Source organism: Ranitomeya variabilis, chromosome 6 (genome assembly GCF_051348905.1).
Source record: "Ranitomeya variabilis isolate aRanVar5 chromosome 6, aRanVar5.hap1, whole genome shotgun sequence".
In the NCBI taxonomy this organism is placed as follows: domain Eukaryota; kingdom Metazoa; phylum Chordata; class Amphibia; order Anura; family Dendrobatidae; genus Ranitomeya; species Ranitomeya variabilis.
Window position 1 is genome coordinate 343,776,280 of NC_135237.1, and position 15,767 is coordinate 343,792,046.

The 15,767-nt window shown below is 43.2% G+C and overlaps 1 long non-coding RNA gene across 1 annotated transcript in view; it reads right to left on the reverse strand.

Moving 5' to 3' along the window:
- Nucleotides 1–2,023: 2,023 nt before the first annotated feature.
- Nucleotides 2,024–15,767, reverse strand: part of LOC143781159 (uncharacterized) — a 116,560-nt gene continuing 102,816 nt past the window's right edge. The window contains exon 3 of the long non-coding RNA XR_013216594.1: nt 2,024–2,104. This is a non-coding gene — a long non-coding RNA (uncharacterized LOC143781159). The remainder of the gene's footprint in view (nt 2,105–15,767) is intronic.

The window sequence follows — 15,767 nt, forward strand, 5'->3', positions numbered from 1 at the left end:
TCGCATGTTAATACCCGTCCCTACTGCCTGCAGCTACCGCCTGCAGTTCAGAGCAGAGTGTGCGGCCGCATAGCAATACATGGAGCCGCACGCTCCTCTCCGGAGTGCAGGTGGCAGGGCCGGGTATTAACATGCGAGACTCGGCCGACTTTTTCGCATGTGTGATCCCAGCCTAACAAAAAAAATTCTGTTTCCAAACTTGTGCTGATGTAAAGTAGACATGAGGGAAATGTTATTTATTAACTATTTTGTGCGATATGACTTTCTGATTTAAGGGCACAAAAATTAAAAGTTTGAAAATTGCTAAATTTTCAAAATTGTTGCCAAATTTCTGTTATTTTCATAAATAAACGCAAGTCATATTGAAGTAATTTTACCACTAACATGAAGTTCAATATGTCACAAAAAAAAAATCTCAGAATCAGTTGGATCCGATGAAGCATTCCTGAGCTATATCCTCATAAAGTGACAGTGGTCAGATTTGTAAATATTGGCTTGGTCATTAAGTACCAAATTGGTTCTGTCACTAAGAGGTTTAGGGAGGCAAGAGGTAGTATCTACCCTGCCTGACCCTGTGAGTACAGATCCTGTGCTCAAGTGGCCACTGTGATATTGACTGACCAGACGTCATAGGTAACGCTCACTAGCTCTCAATGTAAATCTATGACAACCTCTTTCTGTTTCACACTGACCTATGTTATTCAATAGGGCTGTTCAGATTAAAGAATTTTTACTCGGTCTGATCGTCAGTGCACATGTACTACTTTCATGCGTATATTGGATGAGACTCACGCATTCGAAGCTATTGCTGCACAAAAAAATCAGATCCCACACGGAATATCCGAATGGCATCCCATTTTTATGGACACATTTCTACTGTAAACCTTGGAAACTATTTGATCATGAGCATCATGAACACTTTTTAGAGTAGATGTATGAAAATGGGTCACACACAGACATTACAGTGTCACTGTCATGGGGTTACCATGGCAAAGAGGACGCAGGAGACCACAGCGTCTGATTGCTTCTACTCCTGTGCTGAATAGAAGCATTTCACCTTTTTAAATAGTGTAAATTTTTTTGGCAGTACAGATGTTAGTCTGCTATTTTGAGAGCGCTGGGAGCTAAGGCTCTCAGCTGAGCACGATTAGCGACTCCTTTCCCCTATATAATCTGGGTCCTGACTGACACACATCATCAGAGGTAGCTTATGCTGCATGGCTGAGAGGATAGTAGTTGGTGGTTATAAGAGTAGGCGTTTGATGGATTTATCTGTGACTGTTGCTTGGTTTAGTAAGTGTGATAATTCCCTTTCTTCTCCTGCATTGGTTTTACCCCATTCTCCACTCCCTGGTGCATTCCTCTGTATATGTGAGTGAATATTTGTATGCCTGGTATTCTCAGTTGCCCTTGTTCGTGTTACCTTGTTCGTCTGGATGGTGTACTATGATGCACTGCTACTCCCCTCTTCCCTGGATGGGGGAAGGGTACAAACAGAGGGCGGATTCAGGAGATAAGGCAAGGTAAGTGGTGCTGGCATCTTCAGCTTAAGAAGTAACATTGGGGAACAGGGCGAGCTAGGGCGCCCCCTAGCATTAAGGACAGGGAAAGAAGAGCCCCTGGTCCCAGGTCACCCGACAACAGACTTGTGACAGTGACACAGATATAAAAACTGACACAAATTGCACACGGATGAAATTACAAAAAACTCGTCCATGGATGAAACATGTATGATTTTTGATATGGTCGTCTGCAGAGACTCTAATCCTACAAATTCCATATCTTATTACTTCTATCACTTCACCTATATATTATGGTGCAGGTTATATGTTATGTGACCTAAACACCTGTATTACCCTTGTAAGTGCTATTACATTTGCATGCATGTCCGTATTATGCTAATCATCTATTACAAATGTGGACCCTGAGGGTACTAGGAGTCAGCTAAAGAGAGATAGGAAACAATACAGAAGCAAATCCTCCACTAACCAAAATATGCACAGTAGGAATTAGTTTCTCTGCCCACAATAGCAGCCCTTCTGTTCTCCAGCACAGAGATGTCTGCATGATAATTCTGCATTCTTAGAAGCCACAGTTCTTGAATCTGTAGACATAAAGATAGTGATACACTTCGTTAAGGTCTTTCATTTGCATTTCCAATGTATGCGCAAGTCCAGCCTTTTAAGTGATGTTAACTTAAAAATGTTCCTGTAGGCTACATGAAATGTGTTCTGTCTTTTGCATTTTTAAAGGTTTTAATAAGTCAGAAGACATGTTTCACTGTTTACAAAGCATCACTAAGATGCATATTTAGCATCGAGCAATTCAGCGACTGACAGGAAAAGACAGAAGATGACTACTTACTATTAATAATTTCCAAAGTTCTACATTTTAGGAATAAGCAACCAAGTGATAAAAAGTGATACTTTTATAGTTCATTGCTTTGCATTTAATTTGGAGAAGTATTGTTACAAATGTTTTTTTATTAGTAGTAATATAACAGGCTCTTACAATCAGATAAAACCTACAAGAGACAAAATAAGCAAAAAACCCTGCTGTAACTAAGTAAGTAAAAAGCAAGTGCATTTAAATAACTCAGGGTTCTTAGTAATACTGTTTTTGATCAAAAATAGCATAAAAGCCATCCCACCATCGCCAAGATGCCCTGATCAGGACGGTTCTACGCTGTCTAATATTAAAAACCTTACCATGTGTCAGAGTTGACCTCAGTGTGTGAATAAGGGCAGACAAAAGGACCGAGTCCCAATCTATGGACACCAGTCTGGGGAAGCTTTTAAATGTGACTGCCAGCTCAGAAAAGGGAGGCTACGCCCCGGCTTGCACAAAATGCAAAAATACAAAGAAAAACACAAAAATTGATCTTGGATTAAGTTGGTATACTTGCAGCACATAAACGCATGTTCACATTGGCCATAAAGCGCACAAAATAAGCAAAAAACCCTGCTGTGACTAAATAAGTAAAAAGCAAGTGCACTTAAATAACTCATGGTTCTTAGTAATACTGTTTTTGATCAAAAATAGCAAAAAATCCATCCCACCATCGCCTTTTTCATTGAGATTATTTATGTGCTTTCATTTATATTTTTAGAGCTGAGTACAGCATTTTGACTTCCCATATTTCTAGTTTCTGCAAGTACACAATAGAAAAAAGTATTTAGATAAAAGGAAAGATAACTTGGTCCCACTTGTTGCTACTGCCATATTATTATTATTATTATTATTTATTGTTATAGCGCCATTTATTCCATGGCGCTTTACAAGTGAGGAGGGGTATACATAATAAAAACAAGTACAATAATCTTAAACAATACAAGTCATAACTGGTACAGGAGGAGTGAGGACCCTGCCCGCGAAGGCTCACAATCTACAAGGGATGGGTGAGAATACAGTAGGTGAGGATAGAGCTGATCGTGCAGCGGTTGGTTGATCGGTGGTTACTGCAGGTTGTAGGCTTGTCGGAAGAGGTGGGTCTTCAGATTCTTTTTGAAGATTCTGATGGTAGGCGAGAGTCTGATGTGTTGTGGTAGAAGGTTCCAGAGTAGGGGTGATACGCGAGAGAAATCTTGTATACGATTGTGGGAAGAGGAGATAAGAGGGGAGTAGAGAAGGAGATCTTGTGAGGATCGGAGGTTGCGTGAAGGTAAGTACCGGGAGACGAGGTCACAGATGTATGGAGGAGACAGGTTGTGGACACAGTAGTGACATATAATAGTTGCTTTGCCTCATTTTGCAGCTTTAGAGACAACAATGTTTTTGAAGATGGTCCATATTTTTCATCAGCCAAATATTACCAATTGGCATTTTTACCTGATGATAAAGATAGCTCGTCTGTGAAACGCGTTGTTGACATGCACATTCAATAAAGTTCTGTTTGCACCCAGAGTTTGGTTGTGACTCTGAGTCACTTCTCACAGACAAGCCATCAGTTGGGATAGTCAAGGAGTCTGAAGTCAATAGCCAGGAGGATATGTCATAAACAGAGGGAAGAGACAAAGACATAGTCAGGTAACGGTCCGAGGTTAGAATACCAAGAATATAGCGGATCAGAGCAAAAGGGGTAATACAAATGGGTAGTCAATAGGAAAATCCAGGGTATGACAACAAAGTATCAGAAAGTCAGAATGCTGAGAACAAGGCACAGAGGAATAAGCCACACAGAGCTGAAAGCTACAGCTGTCAGCCATCTGGGCGAAACAGCTTGGTTAAGTAGCTAAGTAATCACTGGAACAGGGAATACCTGAAGGGATATGAAATTGTAGAAATCAAATAAGGCTCCCAAACAATAGAACCAGCATGGTACCATGCAGGGAAGCCTAAATGGAAACAAGTGTGCAGGACACACCAAATAATAACATAACCACAAAAGAAAAAATGGTGTACCAGTCCTAAAGTAGAACAAAATCAATTTTATTCAAGCTATAAAACATGAGACAAGTCAAACAGTGACAGTGATGGGTTAAAACCGGCGCACAGGCCGTAACTGCAACAAAAGAGGAACAACACGGCACCCATCATAGGAAACATAAAGGTTCAGGCTCATATGGAGACCGTCCACAGGCTAACAGTATATATATACTCCATAATCCAACTATATACTGTTAGCCTGTGGACGGTCTCCATATGAGCCTGAACCTTTATGTTTCCTATGATGGGTGCCGTGTTGTTCCTCTTTTGTTGCAGTTACGGCCTGTGCGCCGGTTTTAACCCATCACTGTCACTGTTTGACTTGTCTCATGTTTTATAGCTTGAATACCTGAAGGGAGCTCAGCACCCCCCAGACTAAGATTGAACAGCCTAGCTGTCAATCACTGCACAGACAGCTCAGCAGGCCCCTGCACCAGACTGGACAGCTGAGCTTTCACTCATTGTGTCCGAAGCCACACTGATAGGTGGACTCGTTGCATTGATGTAGTGGGTTAAGCAGCAATGGCCAATGACTCCCATTATCTCAACATTATCACTAGCGCTTATCTATTTATCCAATCCATTGGCAGGATATTGGTGGGTCTTGCAGACTCTATTCTACCTGCAAGCTAACTCTTGATGTTATGGTCATTGTATAACTACACAATGTAGGAGTTTTGTCTCCATTTCCACACTGTTTTATTTCTACAGTGCTGCCTATGAAGTGTTTTCTCTTTTTTTCTTTTTCTATGTGTTTCTATTACAGCCTAGCTCATTTAATTGTTTCTTTTGTGTATACCTAATTGTATCTGTCTCACACTGGGCTTTATTTGGTCTTTTTGTGATTAAAGGGAACCTGTCATGTCCCAAACATTATTAGCCTGCAGAAATGTGGTTAATATGCAGGGTAATAGTGTTCTAAAGACATGTGGCCGCCACACTGACAGCCCGGCTGCCAAGAGCAAATAATCTTGATTCCTCCTGGCAGCCTCCAACTTTCAGTCATAGAAGCCCGGCAGGTGTGGCTTCATTCACTGCTCAGTACATAGTGAGCAGAGGCTGTAATCACGTGCCCAACACTGACTGAGAGCCTGCCCAAAGCTGATGCACTGCAGAGCCGACTATAAGGCAGTGCCAGAGCACGGTTACATACACTGCTCACGAAGTGTCTTGGTATAAGTGTTTTTCATGGTTGCATTTGACACACACCTGGCAATTTTTGTTCTTTTATTATATCTAATAAGGAGTATATAAAATTTTAAATTGGACTAGTACATCGTTTATTCCCTAGTAGAATTGGGTCGTTATGTAATTGATGTGTCCGCTATGACAAAGTATCCATATGGGGGTCCATGATTGATATTACAGGGTGGAGCGCGGTAATTTGCTGATTTGGGAATGAAATAAAAAAATTATGATCATTAGAAAAATTTATTTTATATTTTAATTATACTGAACAGTAATGGAATTTTTAAATTACATGGTTTTAAATAGTGTATCTGGCAAATGTCGACCTTCGCTATCCACACACTGCTGCATACGTTTTCTGAAGTTTTCATGAACTCTAACAAGCATGTCCACTGGTATTCTGCCAATTTCAGCTTCAATATTGTTCCTTAGGTCTTCCAAGGTGTTGGGACGGTTGATATACACCTTAGGGCTGTCCCACACGTCCAGATAATTCCGGTACCGGAATAAATCGGTACCGGAGTTATCCGTGTCCGTGTGCCTGGGAACTCACGGAGGCCATACGTGCGGCACACGTGTGCCGCCCGTATGGCGAGTGGGTACCACACGGAGCGTGTGGTACCCACTCTGCATGGTGCTGAAGCTGCGATTCATATCTTCCCTGCAGCAACGTTTGCTGTAGAGAGAATATGAAGAATAGTGTTTAAAATAAAGATCCATGTGTCCGCCGCCCCCCCCCCACCCCCTGTGCGCCCCCCCGCTGGTCAGAAAATACTTACCCGCTCCCTCGCTGCTTCCTGGTCTGGCCGCGGCTTCTCCTGCATGCGGTCACGTGGGCCCGATCATTTACAGTCATGAATATGTGGCTCCACCTCCCATAGGGGCGGAGCCGACTATTCATGATTGTAAATGATCGGCCCCACGTGACCGCATACAGTAGGAGGCGCGGCCAGACCAGGAAGGAGCGAGGGAGCGGGTAAGTATTTTCTGACCAGCGGGGGGGCGCACAGGGGGTGGGGGGGCGGCGGACACATGGATCTTTATTTTTAACACTATTCTTCATATTTTCTCTATAGCAAACGCTGCTACAGGGAAGATATGAATACCGGCTTCAGCACCATGTGGGGGGGACAGCGCTTACTGTAGCGCTGTCTCCTGCACGCACACGGACCCCAGATGGAGAATGTCCGTGTGAGGTCCGTGTTTTACGCGGACCCATTGACTCTATTGGGTCCGTGTAAAACGTGCGCTCCCACGAACACTGACATGTCTCCGTGTTTGGCACACGGAGACACGGTCCGCAAAAAATCAATGACATCTGCACAGATGCATTGATTTTTATGGGTCTACGTGTGTCAGTGTCTCCGGTACGTGAGGAAACTGTCACCTCACGTACCGGAATCACTGACGTGTGAAACCGGCCTTAGACTTCAGGTAACCCCAAAGGAAAAAATCGCATGGGGCTAAATCTGGTGAGTGTGCTGGCCAGTTCACATCTCCCCTCAAAGAGATAAGCCGTCCAGGAAACATTTGCCTCAAACAATTCATGGTAACCCTCGCTGTGTGTGCAGTGGCACCATCCTGTTGGAACCATGTATCCTCTAGTTCCATTGCCTCAAGAGCCGGCTGAAAATAATCCTGTATCATAGACAAGTACCGTTCGGAGTTCAGTTATGGCACGACCGTTTTCCTGAAAAAAGTAAAGACCAATGATGCCTACTCGTGATATGGCGCACCACACAGTGACGCGGTCCGAATGCAGAGGTCTCTCGTGAACTTCTCTGGGGTTTGTTTCACTCCAGTAACGCATATTTTGTTTGTTTACACACCCACTGAGGTGAAAATGTGCCTCATCAGAAAAAAACACAATTGCGTCACAGGGTATCGTTGCTAACATGTCTTCACAAGAGGTCCGCCGTGTCAAATAGTCCCGTGCTGACAATTGTTGGACCACGCACATTTTATACGGGTGAAAATTCAGTTCATCATGAAGAATCCGGTGGAGAGAACGTCTTGAAATGCCAAGAGCAAATGATTGCTTCCGAGCAGAGCGTTTCGGAGATTGCAGTACTGCTGCTCTAACTCTCTCGATGTTTTGTGGTGTTGTAATCCTTCTCTCAGGTCCCCTTCGTACACATGACACATTCCCTGCTGTTCTGAATGCATTCACCCAATTTACAATTGATTGCCGTCCAGGAACACGTCTGCGTGGAGGAATAGCGAATTGTAAACGAAAAGCACGCTGCACTGCAATGATCGAGTGGGCATTTGAAAAATACGCTTCAACACAAAATGACCTCTCCTCACGTGTCCACTGCATGATGGCAACTGAAAGGCGGAGGAATACAAATCTCCCATCAGCCACTGTAAGCCACACCCACTCTCCCCTCTCTTCGACCGACAGTGCCGCCACAGCATGTAGTGCAAAAAAGCAAATTACCGCGCTCCACCCTGTACATGTGTAAAAGTTTGGAATCCTCTATAATATGTGGTTGTGTTGGTAACTTGTTATTTCACTAAATATTGAGCAGTGGCTGAAGCTGCATCAGCCGTGCCACTATGACTGACGGCTAGTGCCAAAACTGTGCCAGTTGATTGAAAGGTCTCTTGCTATGGGAGAAGCCTGTTAGTCACCTCTATCTGGAAAAAGTTTTGTTTCCCGCTGTTTTCTGGCCGGATCTTTTGACTATACTTTCTCTGAAATGCCACATTGTGTTAGACAAAAATATACCTGGCTGCAATTGTGCAGCCAAGCTCACCGTGGTTTAGACAGCATGAATCACCTGACAAGTTCTTCAATAAATGTGTACTTTTATATCCATTATCATAGTTTCTCAAAAGTACCTTACACTAATTTAGACAATAGGCAGTGCATTATAAAAACAAAAAAAATAGTCTAAGTCTAATGATACATGGGCAAGATGTGTCTCTGAAACGTTACATGTAAAAAACCATTTCTGATAGTTGTGTGCGCCATGCTGCTGTATGACTATTTTAGAGCTCTAATTTTGCTGGTAATAAAACAGCCATTCTCATGCAGAAGTCGCATGTCACATGCCACCTTCCATGAAGTCTAGGGCGTGTATAGTGTGCGACTTCGAATGTATCATGTGCGACTTGCGACTAGCAACAGATGATCCAACACTTTTAAACATATGCTGTGTTGCAGTGTGTTGCAGGTCACAGTATGACACTATAAAAATAATTACATCCAATATTGCAGTGTATCACTGCGATTTTAGTGTTAGGCCGGCGTCACACTGGCGTTTTAAACGGCCGAGTGCAATGCGATAAAAAATCGCATTGCACTTGGACCAATGTTAACATATGGGGCAGCTCCCAGCAGCCGACTTTTTGTCAGCCGTTTTCCTTGGTACGAGACAATCGCAGCATGCTGCGATTGTCTCGGACCGAGGAAAACTCTCGGCTCACTCGCACCCATATAAGCCTATGGGTGCGAGTGAGACAGCGCACATCACTTGGATATCATCCGAGTGACGTGCGTTATAAGCAGACCCCAGCAATGGAGGAGATGGAGAAATTCTTTTCTTCGCCTCCTCCGCAGCTGTGCTCCGATCCTCCCTGTGCGAGAGAATTGGAGCACAGACACATGACACTCGGCTCCTGCTCTGCTGCGAGCAGGAGCCGAGTGTCATTAGCATATCGCATCCGATGCTCTCACATCGGATGCAATACGCCAGTGTGACGCCGGCCTCACACAACACTTCGCTGTGTAGACCTAGCCTTAAGGTCCCTTTTTTTTCCTTGCATAGACAGGAAACTTTAAAGACTATGCAGATCTCAAATCAATTAACTATAAAGAAAGCTCACTTTTATTTGGCTGGGCCTGAAAGCTTTCAGACGGTGAGCTAAATAGTGAGGTATGGCTGGTGTTCAGCTCATGTCTAGTCTGCCTGGACTTCTCCAAGTCTGCTTGGCACACTCAGTCTCACTATGGAAGGAAAAGCAAACCAGTCAGAAGGAATCTAAGTTATGCGTGGGCCAAAAAAGAGGAATGCAGGCAGGAGGAAAACAATCACAACTCCACAGCTAGGAAATGCTCAAAAATCATTGCTTTCCATTTATTAAATTGCTTAACTATGAAGACATTCTTTTTCTTCTACGTGATTTTTTTTTACTTACCTCCTTTACATAGTGTAGTTTGTGATTCTGCATTTAAGGCCCAGTTCACACTTTGATGCGGTTTTACTTGATCAACATTTTGCAGTACCAGCAAAGTGGATGAGTTTTGACTTAAAGCAACACTCCAGCTTTTTTTTTTATTGCATTGCTGGAGTGGTGCAACTAATCTAAATTCCTTAGATTATAATCCCATAGATTATATTTTATATTATTAGAAATATAAAACTAGAGTGGTGCTTTAATCTCAGATATATGTTGCCTTTTTGGGGGTGGACATAGTCTCCATGCAAATTGGTTTTTGTTGCTTTTTTTAAAATCTGTGGTATGTCAAAGTCTGTTATGGAAAAGCACCTTTTAATGCTTATTTTACCCATTCATTTAAATGGCGGCTATAAATCTAAAGGCTAAACTGCTGGTCAACCATTGTTATGTCATCTTTTTTAGTGTGTTTGAAAAAAAACGTACATAAAAATGTACTAATAAATACAATAAATATTTACGGATTTAAGATGCAGATTTGATTTTAGAAATCTATGTGTAAATTCTGCTCTAAATATGCAACATGCGAAGTAGGCCTAAAAAGCCCATTGATAATTTTTAGGCTGTCGCTAATTTTCAGCTTTTTCAATACCTTGAATATAAAGATAAATGTTTCTAATTTTTATTTACTCTTCAATATATTGCTAATGATCCATTTACATTGCACGATTGTCGTGAATGAGCATGCCTATGGATTTTCAGTTTACAATAAACTTGCAGTCTAAACATGCTACCGATCACCTGATGAACAAGCAAAATACTTGTTTGTCGGGAGAAATGATCTTTTGTGCTATACAAAACATCATCGTTCTCGGCAGCACATTATGACGACTTTCAGAAACATTTTTGTACTTGGGGCACCCAACTATTTTGGATTTTTAAAACGGATGGCTTCAGTGTGGCATCTTATTTAATGGAGACTCAAAGACTTGCATAGCAAAGTGACATACACTTTAACAGAACGGATAAACAGATCATTAAGAAATTATATGGATAAGTGTAATGTTCATTTTTTTAATGCTGATAGCACATAGAAATGAAATACTATTGTAAAAATACAGTCATGGCCAAAAGTTTTGATACCCTTGAAATTGCTCTAGAAAATGAAGTATTTCTCCCAGAAAATTATTGCAATTACACATGTTTAGTTATATACGTTTATTTGCTTTGTGTGTATTGAAATAACACAAAAAAATAGAGAAAAAAATGCAAATTTGATATAATTTCACAATAAACCCCAATATTAGGGAGACAAAATTGTTGGCACCTTTCCAAAAGTGTGGATAAACAGTTTTGTTTCAAACATATGATGCTCATTCAAACTCACCTATGGCAAGTAACAGTAACAATATCAACAATCTCAAGGTTACAAGTCCATCTCCATAGATCTTGATGTTCCTTTGTCCAACCACGGTGTGCAACATAATCAAGAAGTCTACAACCCATGGCACTGTGGATAATCTCCCTGGGTGTGGATGGCAGAGAAAAATTGATGAAAGGTTGCAATTCAGGATAGACCAGATGGGGGATAAGCAGCCACAATCAAAATCCAAAGAAATTTGAGCTGTCCTGCAGGCTCAGGTTGCATCAGTGTCAGTTCAAATGATCCATCGACATTTGAATGAAATTAAATGCTATGGCAGAAGACCCAGGATGACCTCAATGCTGACACAGAGACATAAAAAAGCTAGACTGCAGTTTGCCAAAATGTACATGAGTAAGCCAAAACCCTTCTAGGAAAATGTCTTGTGGTCCGATTAGACCAAGATAGAGTTTTTTAGTAAAGCATATTATTGTACTGTTTACCGAAAACGGAAGGAGGCCTACAAAGAAAAGAACACAGTACCTACTGGCACTGGGAGCCTTGACTGTTTGCAAGGCTTTATGAAATATGGAAGATTACCAAAAGATTTGGGGATATAAATGGATGGATAGACATGTTAATGGAATGCAAATGTTGGAAAAGTAGAAACCAAATTTTCAAAACTTCTTGATTTATTCAATATTGAGTATGGAGCAATAAATGCTGGAATGGAGATCTATCCTCATCAGCGATGAGCCCCGCTTTTGTCTTGGGTGCAATAATAGTCAAAGATTGGTCTGGATACCAAGTAGTCGATACCATGAAGAGGCTTTCACTAGAACATCACACCGGTATAACTTCTGGGATTATGGTGTGGGATGCCACTATGTTTGGTAGCCGAATCCATCTAGACTTTATTCCAGGCATACTAACAGTTTGGCATTAAATTGATTTAGTTGTGGAACTAGTGGTATGTCCATTTCTACAAAGTCATGTAAAGTAAGCTGCGGAGACACCATCACGTGTTTCTCAACGCAAGCAACGCTTGCATTGAGAAACACGTGATGGTGTCTCCGCAGCTTACTTTACATGCGTTTGCATATTTCCCATAAGGGATGGGGGCAGTGTTCTGGATCACTGCGTTGAGAAACACGTGATGGTGTCTCCGCAGTGTTGGATGTTTTGGTCTCCCCGAGGTCATTCATCTGTTCCTTCATAGCCTTTCACCAGGCACTGCTCCTAATAGCCAGTTTCCTACTCCACACTGATGAGGGGCAAAAACCCCGAAACAGCTGTTTGTGGATGGATACCATGCTTGGCATAGGTGGTCTTCCTTTATTGGATATTCTCCTTTATTGGATGCTGCCCTTCCCGTGGTTGTTCCTTCCCGGAGAAAGGCCTGGCTATTCATTGTTTGCGTTGAGAAACACGTGATGGTGTCTCCGCAGCTTACTTTACATGCGTTTGCATATTTCCCATAAGGGATGGGGGCAGTGTTCTGGATCACTGCGTTGAGAAACACGTGATGGTGTCTCCGCAGTGTTGGATGTTTTGGTCTCCCCGAGGTCATTCATCTGTTCCTTCATTTCTACAAAGAGTCCCAGGGTTTTTCAACAGGATAGTGCCAGGTCACATGTTGCTTGTGCTACTGTGAGCAACCTGTGTGGCCTAAACATGCTACTATGGCCTGCAGTGTCTCTGATTGAGCACATCTGGGACGTCAGTAGTTGATAATTGCAAAGGGAACTGTCAGCAGTGGATCTTGAGGATTTGCAAGCAGAAGTGCATTCAGCAAGGCAGAGATTTCCTCAGACAACTATTAATAACCTCAATGATGGCATGCCAATGTGTGTAAGTCTGTGTATTTCTGCACTGGTCGCTCATACTCAATACTAAATAAATCGAGATGTTTTGACACAGTGTCAGTGCGGATGTGCCTTCCTCCCTTTCTCATGTCTGCAGTGCCTGCTCGCTGCATACAGGATAACAGGATAACCCAGTAGCAAGCAGGAACACAGAACGTATGGTAGGATAGGAGGTTACCTGCCTGTATGGTTTCTGCATTGTCAGTGTTGACGTGCAGGGTCGGGGATTTATTTTAGACAACCCTTGTCAAGTGAGCGCTGTCAATTAGGTTAAGGGGTGTGTGTCATGATGATTCCTTAAGGGGACGGCACGGTACACTGAGCCATTGATCATGCCAAAGGTGCACCGAGGAGCCCTCATGCTCCATGTGGACCATGAATCATATCATAAACTGTTCTGCTCTATTTTATAGCCCATAATAGCAAAAGGCATGTCCTGGCCCGTCTACAATACAACTGAGCACGTTCACATTTCGTGACTGTCCCGTTTTTTATACAGCTCTGTGAACCTGGTCTCACTTTTCTTAGTTTACACTAAAACTATATACAAAACTATATACAGAAATTGAGAGATTTGCAAGTCTCATAACATCAGCTGAAAAAGAATATAGACACAAATGATGTGAACGGAGCCTAATAGCAACATATACAGTATGTATTAGATTGAGAAAGAAGGAGCAAAACCATAATGAACAATTATATAATGTTGATGGAAGCTCACCTATTGGAATGTGATACTGTATTTTTAGCAACTGGTACATACGTAAATCATTTTGCTCATCAAATGTCTGTTTCCGCTTTGTAATTCAAAAGTTCCTCTTGCCGACATATTTAGAATGGCCATGAGAATGAAATCTTTTAATATCTACCTCCCCGGGGGGTTAGGTCACAACCGTTCAGAAACAATGAGACAAGAATGAAAACCATGATGATAGGAGAAAACAATCATAAAGCAATAAAAATAAGTAACACAAAGTAGCACATAAGGGATAACAGAACGAATACTATTCTATGGCTATGTTCACTCACAGCATTTTTTTCTGCAGCCAAAATCTGCTCTCTTGGCAGCTAAAACTGCTGTGTTTTGCAGCATTTTTGGTGCATTTTTGCTGCCTTTTTTGCTGCGGATTACATGTGTGATTTGTCTTCAATTTATGTTTAATAAAGTTAATGTATAAGACGCATCCCAAATTTTGTGGAGCAAAATAGGATAAAGCATTGTTACATAAAATGCTGGTGCGTCTTATAGTCCTATTTTACGGTAGCTTACCATGGATGGTGTGATGGCTGCAGTGGAGAGGGGTCACAAGGTGGCTTACCTGAGGGTCCAGTCGCCACAGAGGTACTACACCTCATCCAGAGGTGTGGTATCCCACTCTCATCCCAGGCTGGATAGGAATGGGTGGTGGGAGTGGGTGGGCTAGGTAGGAAAAAGGGGAGGAGCTTATAAGGCAGGAGGACTGTGCTAGAGCTGTTGGTCCTAGGAGACCAAAGGGAGAGGAGTGAAGAACGAAGCTGAGGAGAGAAGTGTGAGGGAGAGACAGTAGGAAACTCCTGGGAGGACAGAAGGGGCTCTAGGGGCATGGGAAGTGCAGAAGCCACCCATGGGGCCTGCATTCATGCCGACCGTAGTTGGGTGGAGGGACCAGGTCGCAGTCAGGGGACCGGCCCCAACTTAGCGGAAATCTTCAAGTTCAGCTAACAAACCGGAGGCTGTGGTGTCTGTAGGAGTCACAGCCACATCCACCCATAACTCGCCAAAAAGGCAACCGGATAGAATCCAGGGAACTCAGAGGACGTCGCCCGACCAGGTTCGTGACTGCTGGCTTGGGACACTAAGGGTGAGACGCTGGGCAGGAGAAGTGGAAGCCAGTGTAGTGAGAAAGGCATAAGAAAAAAGTCCTGGAAAGATGCACCCGGAGAACACAGCATCCGGCTGGCGTTTGTGGACTGGAGAACTGTAAGTAAAAGTGGAAGCTGCACCTTGCTGTGTCCTTTGAGTTATTCCTGCGTCACCTGCCCGGCATAACCACCACCGCCATCTTAACACTCAACACTACATCTGCCCTGGGGCTAGCTCTACCCGTGGAGAGCTGCACCATCTTTGCTGCGCCACCATCGCCCCAGAGGATCTGAGTGCAGCGTCGGCTATTATAGCCGAACACCACAGGTGGCATCACAAACATTTTTCCCATAACCTTTATACCTCAACACTACAATTTCTTTATGGATGCCCAGGGTCACGGACTGGGTCACTGCTGCCGTGACCTTCCCCTTTAAGAACTGTGTCGGACCCAGTATTGAGTATCCCATGTCCGTATGAAGTGCTCCTACACGAGGCTGGGTCGCTGCTGCTGAAGGCTTGGGGCGGCAGAAGTGGGGCGATGCTGTGGGCCCCATACTGGGAGGAGGTGCTTGGCTGCAGGCCTTGATCTTTCATAAAATGTGGATAGTGAACAGAGTCCCCTTCTCATTGATATTCCTAAGGTGGGATTTTCCCGTGTCCCACCACATGGAAATCAATGAGAAGAGGATTTTGCTTACTGCTGACATTTTCTAAAAGCGTAGGGCCTGCGGTTTCGCACTGGCACGCCACCCCCTCCTCCCACCCCAGGGACTGCAGCATTTCCCCACTGCTGCTGCCACTGGCCTCCATCAGCAGCGACCCTGCCTCCTGTGACCCCGCTCCAGCGCAGCCGGTAAGCTATATTCAGATTATAACACACACCTCCATTTCCTCCCAAATTCGGGGGAAAAAAGTGCATTTTATAATCTGAATAATACGATAGTTTCACTAAAAAACA